The sequence below is a fragment of the Octodon degus genome, unplaced genomic scaffold (genome assembly GCF_000260255.1).
Source record: "Octodon degus isolate 3935 unplaced genomic scaffold, OctDeg1.0 scaffold00083, whole genome shotgun sequence".
Lineage (NCBI taxonomy): Eukaryota > Metazoa > Chordata > Mammalia > Rodentia > Octodontidae > Octodon > Octodon degus.
The window spans coordinates 7,915,454-7,931,420 of record NW_004524659.1 but is presented as its reverse complement, the minus strand read 5'-3'; the positions used below and the strand labels follow the sequence as shown (position 1 = coordinate 7,931,420).

Sequence of the window (15,967 nt, the reverse complement as noted above, 5' to 3'; positions counted from 1 at the left end):
CGCGGCTCTTCGTCCTTTTCCCAGATCACTCCTGGGCAGTGGCCGTACTCTGGCTGCGCAGTGGAGCCAAGAGCCAGGACAGAGTCCAGCGTTCAGGGATCCTGGAGATCCGCTCAGGCCCAGCCCCGACCGCCCCACCCCCGCGTCCTCCGGACCGCACCCAGTGGTGGCTCCATCGCAGCGTGCTGCCAGCCGGACCGCGGGAGCCGAGCCGCAGAGTGCGCGTGGGCGCGGCGCCCGTGAGCTCCCGGGAGAGTCGAGCTATCACCGGAGAGATCCCCTCCCGCCAGGCCACCACCGTCACCGCCACCACCGCGGGGCGGGGCCCTGGCCGGGGGCGGGGCGCCGGGCGGGCGCGGCGCTATTTCCAGCCCCGCCGAAGGCTTCGGTAGCACTTCGCTGAGAGCCTTCCCCGCGCGTGAGGCGAATCCGGCAACGCTGCGGAAAGGAGAGAGGACAAGGCGGTGGCGGAGGCTGGGGACGGACCCCGACCGAGTGCGAGGAGGAACGTGGCCCCGCACCCTCTCCCTCTCCAGTGTGCTTGGGACGCCGGCCCCACACCGCTCGACCGCACTGGGTTCAACACAGAGCTAGCGAAGACGCCAGGCAGGAACCGGGGCGAGGTCTTCCCGGCCGCCTGGGCGCCCCGAGCGCAGGATTCGCCCGCCGCGGAGAACCGCGCCCGGACCAGGAGATCCCGTGGCTTCCCGAGCGCCGCCTGCGCCAGGTAAGTAGCTGCGCTCCTGCCCCACCCCTGTTTCTGTTCTGCGCAGGCTGCTGATCCCAGGGGACTCGTGGGGCACGGGGCGGAACCGCACCGCTCGCCAAACCAGCCACCCGAAGTGGATTGGAGTCTGAAGCCGCGGACCCTGATGGGGCGTGCGTGGTTCTCGTCTGGCGGCACTTTGGGGACCGGCCCTAGTAGCGGGAACTTTAATTAGACTTTTGGTCCTCGGATTTCACTCGTCGCCGCGCGTGTGTGAACGGCTGCCCCTCGAGCTCTCTGGTCCCTGCAGGCCTCCGGTCCCCTCCCAGCCCTGGGTGCGGGGCGCGTGGAGGCCGGGTCCGGCGCAGAGCCGCGAGCGTCCTGAGGGCTGGGCTGGAGCGCGGGCTTTCCTGGGGAGATGGAGCTGGGACTCCTGGGGCTGTGGTGTGAAGCGAGGAGAAGAGAAGTTTGAGGCTGCCATGGTGTTCTGCCCGGCGGCAAAAGGTTCCTGCGCTCTGTAGCGCGCATCCCCACCCCGCGACTCTCCAGGGCACCGGCCTGTGGGCCCGGCGAGTGTGTGCGTCAGTGCTGGTGCGAAGGTGCGCGCGTGTGTTCCAGAGTGCGGGAGCCCGAGCCTCGGAGGCTTGGGGGTGGTGGTAATGAAAGAATCCGCTTTGCCGCGGGACGGAGCCGAGCTCTGGCGACCGCTGCAACTCCAGCTGCGAAGGCTCTGGCCTCACTGGAAGCCGGCTGGAAGGTGCGTTTGCAGTTTTTTTGCTGTCAGTAGTGGCTCTTGGATCCCTCTTCTTTCTCTGGCGTGTGACTCGCGCTGCCCTAACTTTCCTAGTACATCCTGTCGCCAGGCCCTGAGACCCCGACCCTGGCCTGACGGTTCCAATAGAGAAGTGGGGACCGATCCTGAGACTCTCTGTCCCGCAGCAGCCGACTCCAGGATTACAAGGAACCCCGCCTCCCTGAGCTGACCCCCAGCTAGACCCTCTCAGCTTCCATGTCTCTTGCTAAGAGGCTTCCCGGGCTGGGCTCTGTATCTCTTGGAGTGATTGTATTCAGGCAGCAGAGCTCAGGGGAGAGGCGCTGGAGTGCTGCACTGGAGGACTCTAGGGTGGAGAGTAGGGGTGAGGGGGCAGAGAGGTAAGGGACGGATTAACCCTTTCTGGGGATGTTCATGCGTTACACTTTCTTTTTCTGCTTTGCCTCGACCAGTCCGGGAGGGTCTGTCCTAAGACCTGGCCTAGGACAGAGCAACCTCTAGAGCAGGAGGGACAGTACCCTCTTTAAATCCTTCGGATCATTATGACCTCTTCTGACAGTCCTGTCCCTGAGGCTAGACAGACAGGCAGCAGAAAGGAGTGCCACGAGTCCCAGTAGGAGATCCTCTTTCAATCAAGACAACCTGCCATCTATGTGTCACACCCTCAGGGACACCACTGCCTATTCTGGAGCCTTCAGCAGATTTGCCTCTCTAATGTGACCCACTGGAGGGATAACATTCAGATCTTGGAGACTTTGAGCTACATTGGGATGATCGATAGTTCAATAATATTTGAACATAGAATACCTCAAAGTCTGACCCCATCCCACTGCCTGGTCTGGTGAGTCCGGGAGGCACAAATGACATTATTTATTTATTTACTGGGACTCAAACTCTGCAAGAGTGAATTATGTTCCCTGGGAATTGATTTTTTAAAAGACCCCAAATTAAAGAGTCAAGGTTTTCTTACAGCAAGGTCAAAGATTAATTATTTATAGAGAAACATCAATTAGCTGGGGAGGGGCATGTTTATAAATTGCCTGAGTGGGCAAAATAAGATCTTTGGCTCTTCCCTGGCTCCTGCTGGGAGAGGAGAGCTGGCTTGTCAGACCTCCTGGGCTTGGCAAAGTGCTGCCCGGCTGTGACCGGAGGAGGATGCTTTGTAACTCATCCTTCAGAGGCTGAGATGCCTTTTTCATCTTGTAACTGGAATATCGCTTGGGAAATTTCATGCATATTTGCTGTGTTTCCGTAATGAACATTTACTGATTACAGAGTATCAAGGGGGTTTCATTTTTTAAACATTTATTCAAATCTCTGTTTATGTAAGCTAATAAGTCTGGGAAAGTTCAGTAACTACTTTTTTTTTTTTTTTTTTTTGTTTTTGGCTGTTTGGTTGTTAGGGAAGTGTGGCTGGCAGATTGATCTCTGAATTTGCCTTCTATTCACTTATAAGCAGCAATGTCAGATTTTCCTGATTGGAAGCATTGCATCATTCAGGCTGCTTTTGCTGCTCTTCACTCTGAGTTCTAGCCGGCGGCAGCACTATGCTAGGTGCTTTCTGTGGTTTTGCAGATCGGAGGAAGGAAGGGTGGGTGCTCTTACTGCTGTTTGCTAAAGCGTCTGGTGGATGGAGTGAGGAGGGAGGGAAGGTGTGGCCCCCAGCTCACTTCCCCTGTTCCTCCCTGCTGCTTGGCCTGGAGTCTGAGACCCCTGGAGTCTTAACTTGCCCTGCTGCTTCCAGCTTGGAAAGTCTCACCCCTGAGTTACCTTGTGTGGCATCTGGGTTGGAGAACAGGATATGGATGTAGCTACAGGCAGGAAAGTGGACAAAGGATTACTGCAACCCTTTAATGAGCATCTGTGGCAATTAGCATCAGTATACATGGTGGGAAGCAAGGGGCCAGCCTTTCAGCTAATCAGAAGGTAATGAGTTATAAAAGGAGATTGATAGGGAGCTGACCCACAGAGGTCAATGTGGTCCTGCAGAGAAGCAGCCAAAAATAAAATAACTGGGCCCATGAATAAAACGTTAAGGATGGTGTGTGGATGTATATGCAACGTTGGCATTCTGGGGCCTCAGGAAGTTTGGCAGGGATATGCAGCCTGCTTGGTGACACTGTGGTACAGTAGGCTCCTTGGTGCTAGCTTTGGATTTACTGTCAGTACTTATCTGACTCCAGGGCAGCTGTGTCCCCTCCTTCCTGGGAGAAGGCTGTCCAAAGGCAGAGGAGATGCAAAGGCTTGGACAACCCGGGGACAGCTTCATTAGCTCAGGTGGCAGAGGGTGCAGGAGGCATCACTCATTTCTTATCAGCCAAAGGATATGTGAGCCTATGGTCAGTAAATCACTGTGGCAGAAGATGAGATTTACAAATTGGTCATGGAAAAAAGTTGTGACTTTTACCCCCTGTGCAAAACTACCTGTCATGTGTGATCTGGCGCATCTGCTGGACTTATTCCTGGGTTAAGAGATTCAGGAGTATAGCCTAGGCTGCCAAGAGGCTGGGGAAAGCTATGGGTTGACACCGTAAAGCAGCCCTGATCCTACCTCCAGGGCTACCTCTGGGGTAGCCAGAGAGTGTCTGTTGGCATGCAGGGCTGGGGCTGGGGCTGGGGCCGGCAGACACAGTTACCCTCCTGGGCCAGCTGCCTGGATCTGGCATTTCTGCTCCCCACTTGGAAGGCTACATGTTTAAAGAATCAGTGTTTTGGGGGGATGGTAACTGAGCATGAGGTCCATTTCCTGCCAAACCATGACCAGAGCTGGCCCCGGCAAGTGGCATTTATTTTAACTAAATTGGAATTGTCAACATTGAAACCTGGAACCAAATGACTCTCTATGCCACTCCCAGGGCCAGCCTGGCTGTCGCTCTCTTTCCTTCTGCTGTCAGTGAATGTTTGTTGAGCAGGTATTAGGTGTCTGTCTCTGTGCTGGGCCCCAGAAAAAGGTGAGCAAAGTAAGAGTGGACCCCCGACCTTGGGGGGGCTTATAGTTGACAGACTCGCTCTCATTCACTTATCACTCACTAACTCTTTCTCTGCCAAAGACATTAGTTAAAAACAGTAACCAAAGCTTGTGTGACTCTAGGCTTGAAGGAGATATAAAGGGAAGGGCTGGGTTGTTACAAAATCTACAATAGAATAATCTGACCTGGAACTTGGGACTATGAGGACTGAAGAAGTACTACTCAGCTGAGATCTGCAGGAGGAGGTGGTTGGAAACAGGATGATGTAGGAAGGATGGAGGAAGGGAGGAAACACTTCGGGTACAGGTAAGTGTGTGCATGGAGATCCTCACCCAGGGAATGTACGAGAAAGCACGGAGCTCTGTCTATGAGCCATAGAAGGGCCAGAGCGGAGGGGAAAGAGGTAGCTGAAGATTTGACTCTTAGGGCCTTTAAGGCTGGATCTGTTGGGACCTGAGACTTTTTTTCCCACAAGCTGGTACAGAGAAGGAAGATCTGTGAGGAGGGGACTGCAGTGACCTTGGAGAAAGATGACCATGCCCCTAAGGAGAAGTGGGTGTCCATGAATCCCGCAGGAATTGATGCTGGATTATATGCAGGAGGGGAGACAGTGAAGTAGTTGTGGTGTGACTTGTGGGGCACCAGCAGGGGCTGTTGGTACCCTGTGGCAGGCCTTCCTGAGGGGCTGAGCTCCAGTCCACTCCAGGGGTGCTCTGTCCTCCCAGCACTGGGCGATCAGACAGCTGGTTGTGCAGCTCTGCCGGTCCCCTGCCCACCCCTTTCCAGCTGTCTTAGAAGCCTGTGGGCTTCTTGTGCCTTTCTGTGTCACTCAGTGATAGACTGCGCCCAGGGCCCTGCGTTGAAGATGAGTGGCCAGAGGCCAGAGCTGTTGTCCTTTTCCTCCTCTGGGTCCCACCTCCCAGGGGGGCCAGCCTTACTCAGGACTGGCTTTGTCTGGGGGTGTGGGGCAAGGTGCTGCTTCTCATCTGTTCAGGGCCCACCCTCCTGCATGCAGACCACTTGCTGGGTTCTGATGGCAACCTTCCTCTGGACTTGATTGCCCACAGGCCTGCTGGCCAGAGTGGCCCAAGTCTGTGTTTCACCCACTTAGCTCCCTGGTCCTCTTAGTAGGTCCTTCGCCTGCCTGCACTTGATCTAACCTGGCAGCTGGCTGGCACCTACCCCAGAAAGAGCTCTCCTATGCCCTTCCGTCGTTCTCAGTTCTTCTCCTCCTCCTGCCTATAGAGTCTGTCTGTACCTGCTTCCACCCTCTTTCTTGGGGGGCTCTATTCAAGGCTTATAGCTTTCCAGCTCCCTCTGATGCCAGCAAGTTTCCTATGGCTGTTTGCAGGTCTGCTCAGTCACAGGCTTCCCTGCCGACATCGGCTTGTCTTCCAGAGCTGGGGTGGGGGCAGCAGGCCTGTGAGTCACCCCGCTTCCCGTTGTGCCCACACTGCTGGCTGCAGGCCCTGTGCTGAGCAGCTGCCGAGCTGCAGGCAACAACCCAGGTCACTGTCACCTTGTCCTCACTCTGCCTGGGCCTCAGCCAGCTGCTCCCTAGCTGGGCCAGACTTGAGGGCAGAAAGATGAGAAGCCAGGAAACGATGTTAGGAGGTGCAGATCTGTGCTTCAGTCCCCCGGCCTCTGAGGGCCTGATTCATCCTGCTGGGCTCTTCACTCAGTGATGGTGAGGCTACTGTCCCTTCTTGGGCTGTCTTGGCCTTCTCTGTTCTGCTGCTGTCCTTGGACCCTTGGGCTTGCCCAAACGTTCATCAGTTGGGAAGCGGCACATAGGATCCCTTTTGCCAACAGACTTGAGCCTGGGCACAGATAAACTCATGTTTGACAGGTAAGGTTTTTTTTTTTGTTTGTTTGAACTGGGGATTGAGCTCAGACCCTTGCACTTGCTTGCCAGGGAAGCGCTTATTCTACTGAGCCATCTCCCCAGCCCCTTGACAGGTAAGTTGTCCCTACCTTCAACGCTGCCTCTGCTGAGGGGCTGCCTCCCCTCTCTGGACAGGACTCATCTGCCCAGCCTTGTGAGTACCAAGACTCTCCTCCAGCCTTGGGGTTTGGGGCAGAGTTTTCTTTGCTGGGGGCTGGAGGGGGCAGTGCCTGAAAGGAGCAGTCATGCAGCCAGTGAATTCTGACTATGTCCTCCTGTGTGCAGAGCCTGCGCTGGCCTGGGGAAGCTGAGCAAAGATCCTCGCCAGGGTGCTTGTGCGAATGCTGCTTGGTCTGGCTGTGTCAGCCACGAAGAGGGTCTCAGTGATTGCTTATCTGCAGGTAGGGAGAGTTGAACTATGCAGTCTGTCTACACTGGCAGAGCCAGGGCCTGATGCACACAGTATGTCTACACTGGCCCTCCCAGTGTGTGGTGTGGACAGTGTATTTGCTCTGGCTTGATAACTTACTTAACAACTGAAATAGGCAGTCTATTCACAGTATTGGAGCTGGTGTGGAGTGCATGCTGTCTGTCTAGCTTCACTGGCCAAGTCTAGGGCATGAGTGCTGGAACCTTCCCTATAGTCTCAGGGAGGATTTCCTTGTCCCGGTCTCTGTAAGGTCTTTGCACAAGATTCAGAGCTCTCAAACTCTTTTAGCTCCCATGATTTTTTTCCTCTGGAACTCAGCTTGGCTCAGGCGCCAGCCGCCCTTCAGTGCTTAGCTTGGCCCTTTGGGCTTTATCTCCCAGATTTGGGGTGATTCCAATGTACAATGCAGAGTGTCTACACTGGTTGAGCCAATATACAAAGTAGGCACTCTTTCTACATGGAGGGAGCCCCCCGTTTGCAAAGCAGGCTGATGCTGTCTCCATTGGTTGAGCTCAGGGCTCCATTCACAGTCTGTCTGCACTGATCAAACCAGTGGTTATTGGAGCCATTCTTTTTCAACTGTTTGAACCAGTGCTCATAGCAGTTATTCTGTCTACACTGGTTGAGACAGTGGGTGATGCCTCCAGCCTCTGGCTTGCTGAGGCCATGGTTCTGGGTTCTCTTGAACACCTCACCCGTTGCTGTATAGCTTCTTCCAGGGGTCCCCTCCTCACCTCTTTCCCTATGCGTACCTGGTCTGAATTTGAGTCTACCTTTCCTTGACAATTCCCTCAGGTTCCCGTGTCTTTGAATCCCTTTGGCGCAGACTGGTACAGGGCTGGAAGCAATGTGACACTGTGATCTCAGCTGGACTTCCCCTGCCCGTTGTACTGGGGGCTGAGCCTGCTGCTAGTGCAGTGGCCGCCTGCTGTCAGTGGTTACCACCGCCTTGCCATCCCTTGCAGTAGCCATTCCCATGCCTTTTTCTCAGGAAAGTCATTTAGCATGGATTACTGCCTCGGTGTGCATGGTAAATTGCATTTCTCCAGGTTGGGTCCATCTTGCTGTTTCTTGCTTAGATTTGGGGCCTCATGAGGTTTGGCTTCATCTGCAAATTTAATTTCATGACCATTCATCCCTGTGAAAGCACAATCTATGCCTATTATTCAAGCCTCCTCCATTCCCTCTCCCATGAATTAAAATGTCAGCGGACAGCCATGGCAACCACCTGCACTTCGCATCCTCTCCCAGGCAGCCACCTTTGGGTTGTGACTGAAGCTGACACCCCAAGTCACACTGCCTGCATGCAAATCCCGCTTTACCACTTGGCCAGCACATGGGCTGGGGGTTCAGTTTCCTCATCTGTAGACTGAGGATGACAATAGAATCCACCTGTTAGAACCAGTGCTGCTCTAAGCAGCAGCTGCTAGCGTCATTATTGTTACCATCCTCTGCTTGGTCTCTCCGATGGGCTCAGTTCTTTCCATTTTGGGTACCAGAAAGCATGTTGGTCAGGTGTCTAAACTGGTAATGGGACAGGGCCTCAGGGGTCTGTGGCCTCACCAGCTAGTGACCTCTTGAGTTCTGTTTCCCAACAATACCTTCTCCCTTTAGTGAGACATTCTCTACAGTAATTTACCACATTTATTTTTTGGACTCTGGGATCGAACCTAGGGCTCTGTGCTTGCTAGACAAGTGCTCTACCACTGAGCCATTTCCCTTGTTCATACTACAGTGCATTTTAACCCAGCTATAGTATGAATACAGAAAAGCATACTGATCGTAAGCATACAATGCAATGAATATCTGCAAACTGAACATGCCTGTGTCCCTAGCACCCAAGAAAGGATAAGAATGTGACTGGCACCCCAGGTCCCTCCTGTGTCTTGTCCCAGGTGTATTCCAGCCACCACAGCTGTCCTTACCTCTCATGGCATAGATTTGTTTTGTTTTTAAGCTTGATGGAAATGGACTCATTAGCTCGAAATGCTCTTTGTGTCTGGGTCAGCCTGTGTTTGTGAGATTCGTCCACTCTGTTACCATATGGGAGTAACAAAGAATCATTCTTGTTACCTTGTAGAATTTCCACTGTCATCCAAAGGTCCATGTATTGCAGCCTTGGTTGCCAGGGTGGTGCTGCTTGGAGGTGCTGTGGACCTCTAAGAGTTGAGATTTTATGAGAGATCCTTAGACCATTGGAAGCACACCTCAAGAAGGATTGTAAAAACCCCTCTGATTCTCCCTGTCTCTGCTTCCTGGCTCATGAGTTGAGCAGTTTGCTCCAACTTGCACTCCATGCTGTTGCCACCTGGGGTCCTCACCAAAGGCCCCAAGCAATGGGGTTACCCAATCTTGAACGGAATCCTCCAGAACTATATTTAAATAAACCTTTTTTTCTTTTTAAGTGACTTGCCTCAGGTGTTTCAGTGCAGTCACATGAAGCTGAGTAATACAATTCCATTGTGTAGCTGTAACCCTAATTTATCTACTCACTCTCCTGTAGACACTTTTTTTTTTTTTATACAGTTTTTGGCTAGTGTGTATAGTGCTTGCTGCTATGACTATTTTTCCAGGTGTTTCTTGGGAACATGTACACATTCCTGATATATATGGATTTAGGAAAGAATTGCTGGGTCATAGTGTTGGATATGCATCAGCTGAGAACTGTCAAATTATTTTCTAATATTGTTGCACCAATTTAGCCTGCTCTTCACCAGCTGTATGTGAGAATTCCAACTGCAGCACACTTTTTTTTCAAAATGTTTTGTTATTAGTTTTTGTGTTCAAGTCATTCTGTGAGTATGTAGAACTATCACACTGTGGTTTTAATTTTATTTCTCGGGTGACTAATACCGCTTATTTGTTGCCAAGGATATTTTAAACCTGAAGATATTATTCAACAAATCTGAAAATTCACTTCCATCCTGAAATTGTAGGAATCTTTTTCATTTGTTTGTTTTTGTAGTACTTGAGATTGAAGACAAGGCCTTATGCGTGCAAGGCACCCACTCCACTTACTGAATTACATTTGAGAGAGGGTCTTGCTAAGTCACTAAATTGCCCAGGCTGAGTTCACTCAACCTTGCAATCCTCTTGCCTCAGCCTCCCACTGTGCTGGAATTATAGGTGCATGCCACCACACCTAGCAAACTAGTAGCTGTGTAGGATTCTCAAATGGGCATGAGATTCCTTTTGTTCAATGAATTTGAGTCTGCAAATTCATTGGTAGGTGGGGCCTGGAGCTGACAGGTGCTTGTCTGGGACTGTCCAGGGAACAGGAGTCAGAGATGCAGATTGTAGACTGAGCCACGCCCCAGAATCATCAGAAAGCCTTTGAACGGTTAGTCTCCTCAGGACTTCTCTTTCTTTCCCTTCACAGATGCCATGAGCCTTGAGGCTGCCCCATGGGCCATCTTCACTTCTGTGTCCCAATGCCTACAATGGTCCTGGCACAGTGTGGAGGCCCTGCATGACCTCTGACTGGGGGCCCACAGGGTGAAGTTGCCTCCCATTTGCTTCCTCGGCCTCTCCCACCCCAGCTGACTTGAAGGAAATTTGTTAGGAACCTGGGCTGTGTTGGGGAGGAGGGTGTCTGGAAATCAGGTTTTTGATCTGTAGAGGGCACCTTGTGGTAGGGTTCTGCTTCTCTAATGACCCCACACTTTCCAGAGCCAACTGAGCAACAACCATAACCCCAGTAGCTGTGTCCACCCCCAGTGCTCCAGGCCCTGACCTCTGAAGAGCGTCCTACACATGGCCTCATCCCATCAGGGTGAACAGTTGTTGAGTCCCTCTTCAGATGCCTACCCTTGCCCCTGCCTACCCTGAAAGCAGGGCTCTACCCCTGTGCCATGAGCCTCCTTCATTTTTCAGTGTCATCTTTTCCTAGTTGACATGCTTTCTGGTCAAATGGAGGCAGAAGGCCATGTCCATTACTATCTTATCCACTCCTGTATATTTAGTACTTAACCATAATAAATCCTCCTGTCTTTGGCTTGGCTAGTCCCCTTTTGCCTAAAGTCTAAGAGAGTTTGTTGGATAGCAGCCTACTTAGGAAATGAGAGTTCTGGGCCAGAGTCTTCAAGTTCAGATGGAAGTTCTGTTCTCTTTGTGGTTTTGAGAGCCAGCTGTTGTCTCAGGAGAGGGGTGCAGTTTCCCTTACAACCCTCATGCAGGCAGGGGTGAGTGATGGGAGGGAAGGGGATTCTGACTGGAGCATCTGTAGGAGGAGAGTCTGGGCTAAGCTCCCAGGTGACCATGGGGAAGACCACTCCTCGTGAGCCTACGTCAGCAGTGCGAAGTCCAGACAGGACAAAGTATACTGAGCCTCCAGGAAGTGACCCACAAAGACGCAAAGCAATGGTCCATTGCATTAGAGAGCCCTGGGAGGGTTCCAGGAAGAGGTGAACTTGACACCACAGATTTCCAAAGCCAGGATTGAGATCCGTGACCTGGAACTGAGGGACATTCTGCCCAACCTTTGGGGATGTGGGGCAAGGAGAGTGTGAGCCAACGACCAGTCACTTTAAAATAGGGCAACAAATGAATCCGTGGCACACACATTGTTTATGTGATGTGTGGGTGGTTGTGCAAAGATGGAAAAGCTAAAAGCAGTTTGGGAAAAAAAAAAAACACCTTTTTTTGGTGAAAAGACAGATTAGAGAGGTTTATGCTCCTCTGTGATAACGAATATGAAAGATTTATCAAAGTTTAAAAAAATTCATGACGCTTTTTGCAAAATTGATTTGAAGACTTGGCAGATTTGAGGAATCATTCAGTAACATTTTACGGGTCGATGCTAATTTGATGCAGCCGACCCGTGCATGGCGCCAATTTACTGCCAAACCAACATTAAGCACGGACCTTTCATGCAAGTTTTATAGGCAGACAGCTCGTAAAGATGCATGCTTGACAAGTATTCTGCTTCTCTTAGGATGTGGAATATGAAGTGTTTGTCAAAAACCACCTAAATCGCAGTTGCCTTGGACTTGTAAACAATCTGGGGGCATCAGCCCTGCACCTCTTGTAGTGTGTCGTGTGTTATCCCTCTGGGTCCCTAGTAGCTGTCCTGGAAGGCTTTCTCTCCAAAAGTCATAGAGGTAGAAGCAGCCCTATGGGGTATAATGTGTAATAAAAGACCACTTCAGAGGTGTTCATCTCCTGTATCTGCTGAGTTCTCACTCAAGCCACGAAAGAGCTGAGGACTCACAGCCTGCATGTTCTCCTGAGAGGGCCGAAATGTCCCCTTCCTAATGGGTTTTCCACCTCCAGGAGTGTCGTAGGAAGAGTCAAAGGCTGCACGTACAAGAGGTCTTTGGCCTCAAGAACACAGATTTCCTGCTTTCCTTTTTCTTTCCTCGGATGATCTGTGATGGGTCACAGCTGTGTATGTCTTTGACCAGCCAGCGCTGTGGATTTACGGAGATTGCCTAAGTTTTGTTCCACAGGTCTAAAAGTGTTTAACAATTAAAATGATTAAAGTTGATTGTGTTGGTGCCTACCTTTAATGCCAGCACTCTGGCAGGCTGAAGCAGGAGGCTTGCTAGTTTGAGCCCAGCCCGGGCAATTTAGCAACTTAGGGAGACCAGGTCTCAAAATTAAAAAATAAAATAAAATGCCTGAGGCAATAGCTCAAAGCAAAAGCCTTTGAATTTAATGCCCAGTACTTGGAAAAAAAAACAAAAAACAAAAAAAAAAACAACAAAAAAAAAAACTCCTATCTTTCATTATCAAACAGCACTGTCAATGTTTTTGCACAAAAAAGACATGGCCTTGCTGGCTGTTTTTCTACTCCGTCTCCATCACTCCAGTCCCAGGCTACCTCCCACCCTGGTGTTAATTAGCCGGGCTTAAATGAGGGAAGGTTGCGGGTGGGGGCTGGGGGAGAGTGCAAGCCGCTGTCAGCACAAAGCCTCCTGGGTTTTCGCAAGGGGAAATTTGATCTTGGGCAAATGTCAAGGCGTTTTTGAAATCTGTGTTATGATATCAGCTCATTGCCAGCATAGGGCTTCATCTGGATTTCATAAATATTGTATGGGGCTCCCTTACTGCCACCTTGGCCAGCTAAACACAAACAGCCACTCCTTTTTACACACACACACACACACACACACACACACACACGCTCTCCTTTGCAATTGCAATCTATTGCTGAGTTGTCATGAAAAGCCAATTGGTGATATTTCAATCACAATGTTCTTGTAACAAATTCCATTCAAATTCCTCAGAAAGGGAGTTAAGGCTTCCTCCTGCTGCTGGGAGGATGATATGCTAAATGTAGCTTCCTGGGGCCCTGGCAGCCATCCAGAGCTTTGTAATTTATAGTTCTCCTTCGTGGTTCTCCAAGTGACCTTGGAACCTTCTCCTGATGGTGGATTTTTTAGGTTCACACATTGCCCTCCAGCCCCCAAAGGAGCGCTCCCCAGGCCCCGCAGGCAGGAGCTTAGAGAAAGGCACCCAGAAAGCATGTGGCAGGTGATCTGCAGACAGCTTGTTGCCACTGACCTTTCCTCTGAAATTGATGTCAGCCACGAAACAGTCAAATATTGTGTTTCAAGGTGGCTCGCAGGTGATGGGAGGCCGGCCCTCTCTAGCCCTGGCACACAGCAGGTAATCCTGGAAAAGAAGGAGGCGGGACATCGGGCAATTACATTCATCAGCTATTTTTGGTTGAGGAATAAACAAAATGGCCCAAACTGCTGCTGTTACAGATTCTAGCAGGGGAGTGGCGTGTAGGAAAGATTAATGTACAATTAAAACCCGTGTACGGGTAAATTACAGGGCGACAGCTATCTAATGCAAACACCACGACGTGTAATTAAGAGGAGTTACAGGCTCTCTAGGAGGAATTTGCTGAGGGAAGTGCTCAGAGCTGTCTGGGGAAGCTAAGGGTAGGGACAAGATTCTGGGACAGTGTGGAAGGTGGAAGTGGTGTGGAGGAGTCCCCCAGGGTCTGCGGACACTGTGGGGTGTAATGGGGGCCCCTGCTTCTACCGGCTGCCCGGTGATGGGACGCAGGCTCAGCCCCTCTTGCTGGGTCTGCAAGTTCTTGCTCTGAGTGCCCTGCCAGTTCTGGAGCCGCCCTGGTCTCCCTCTCTTCACCTTTGGCTGTGTGATAGTGAGAGCCCTTGAATGCCTTTTTTTTTTCTTCTTGTTTTTAATTTCTCCTGCTTTGTCAGCTTTTTAAGGAATATGTTACATTATGTGGAAATTGGATGCTAACAAGATTTGTATGAATAAATTAGACTCTTAACTTTTTATGTTATTACAAAATTGAAATGGACTCTAATGACAGTCAGAATTAATGTTCTGTTTCAAATAAGTGCCGAGGATGTGACTGAATTTTCAGTGTGCTCCTCTCTTGTCCTCCCACTGCAGCCTTGCTGAAAAAGCCCCCTCTGGCCCTCTTCTTTTCCAGTGAGGTGGCCCTCTTGTGGCTCTCTTGGGCTCCTGTCTAACCATGTACCTGCAGGGTGCTTTCTTGCTAACCCCTGGAGCAGTGGTCATGGTGCTGCTCTGTCCAGACTGTCTTTGGGTCTAGACCTGCCAGGCCCGCTGGGAGTATCTGTCACAGATGCCCCAGGGCTGGCCTCCAGTAATGGCTGCCCTGAGCCTCGGGGACTCCTTGCTCCGGCTCACACACTATCCTGCATGCAGTTGTTACCAGAGTTTTAGGATGAAAGCCCCAGCCAGCTCTGGCAGTCCCAACTGGTCAGGCTTGACCACCAATCCCAAAACACCAGTCAAGGAGCCTTTAAGGTCCAAATTTGTCTCCAGGGGCTGAAAGAAACCTTGGGGTTTTATAAAAAAGGGGAACAAAGGGAAGGGTTGGGGGGTTACATAGCTGGTTTCTTAGGTGATCGTGATCAAGTCAAGGTACAGTAGATCCACTCTCAGGACAATTTCTCTGGCATTCTGGAAGCCAACATTGGTTGAATGGGCAATTTGGTTCCCAGCATGCAATGACAGATTGTGTGGGGCGGCAGCTGCGGCTCTTGTCATGGGGTAACTCCTCCTGCATGGGGAGTGACTGCTTCATGGGATGGTATGTGAGGCTGTGCTCCTCCTGGAGTCCAAGGTGGCTGCAGGCTTAGGAGAATAACTTATTCTGGAACTAGACATTTTAAAAACTGCCAATGGGAACTGGTAAGATAGCTCAGCAGACTAAAGCGCCTGCTTAGGCAAGCTTAGACAAGCGCAGGGACTGTGGTTCTTCAATCTGAGGCACCAAAGGCCATGCCAGCCCCACCCACAGGGCAGGCTAAGCCTGCCAGAGTCCAGTCGTAGTGGTATATGCCTGTATTCTCAGCACTGGGGAGGATGAAAACAGGAGGACCATTACATGTCTGAGCTGCGTAGTGAGACCCTGTAACAACCAAATACATTAAAAAAAAAAAAAAAAACAATGAGATGTCCCTGTAAAATTATGTTAGTTACTTTTGACTTGGTGTCTTAGCCTTGAAGGGGACGAGACAGGTTAGGGAACTTTAGGGCCACTAGACCTTGTAACACAGACACTGTACCTTCATGTGCAGAGCTGTGCGGGTGATAGGTTGTCAGCACCTTCATGTGCAGAGCTGTGCGGGTGATATGGGACACATACAAAGTTGCTCATTAAGTACCTGGGAGCCCAACCTTAAAGTCCCTGTTACATAGTGACTGGCTCAGGACAGGGTACAAAGGTCCAGCCTCCTTGATTCCTTTTAGGACAGTTCTGAAGGGCCCTCTCAGCCCTAGAGAACTCTATGGGGCTGGCTGTGAGGCCTTGGGGTCAGCCTCTCTCTCTCAGTCCATTTCTACCTTTTTAAAATTTCTGCATGGCTAACTGGTTACTATCTCTATCTCAGATTTTCCAGGGAACTCAGTCTAAGCTCCTGGCTCCCAGGGGTTTCTCCAGGGCTTTCTCTACACTAGGAGTCTTCCAGGTGAGTCCTGACTGTTGCTCAGCCTCAATCCAGGTCCCCCTGGGTAGGGTTTGAGCTGTAACAGAGAAAATCGCTGCTCTGGACCTAAGCCATTGCTTCTCAGCCTGGGATGGATCGGGTCCCATGGCTCTGAAGAAGGAATGTGGGAGGGAGTCACAGTGATCTTTACAGAGGAATTTTCCCAAAGGGACAGCCAGGTCTGGGGCTTGGGCAGTGCAGGGTGGAAACTCAGCTGTCTCAGTGGCCAGGCTTGATGGAGAGTGATGGTTGGGGCTGGGATC

At 51.1% G+C, this 15,967-nt stretch overlaps 1 protein-coding gene across 1 annotated transcript in view; it reads left to right on the top strand.

Moving 5' to 3' along the window:
• The first annotated feature begins 395 nt into the window (after window positions 1-395).
• The window catches only part of Chst8 (carbohydrate sulfotransferase 8), a 134,072-nt gene continuing 118,500 nt past the window's right edge, over window positions 396-15,967 (top strand). The window contains exon 1 of the mRNA XM_004636730.2: window positions 396-727. The gene's annotated coding sequence lies outside the window, so the exon portion shown is untranslated. The remainder of the gene's footprint in view (window positions 728-15,967) is intronic.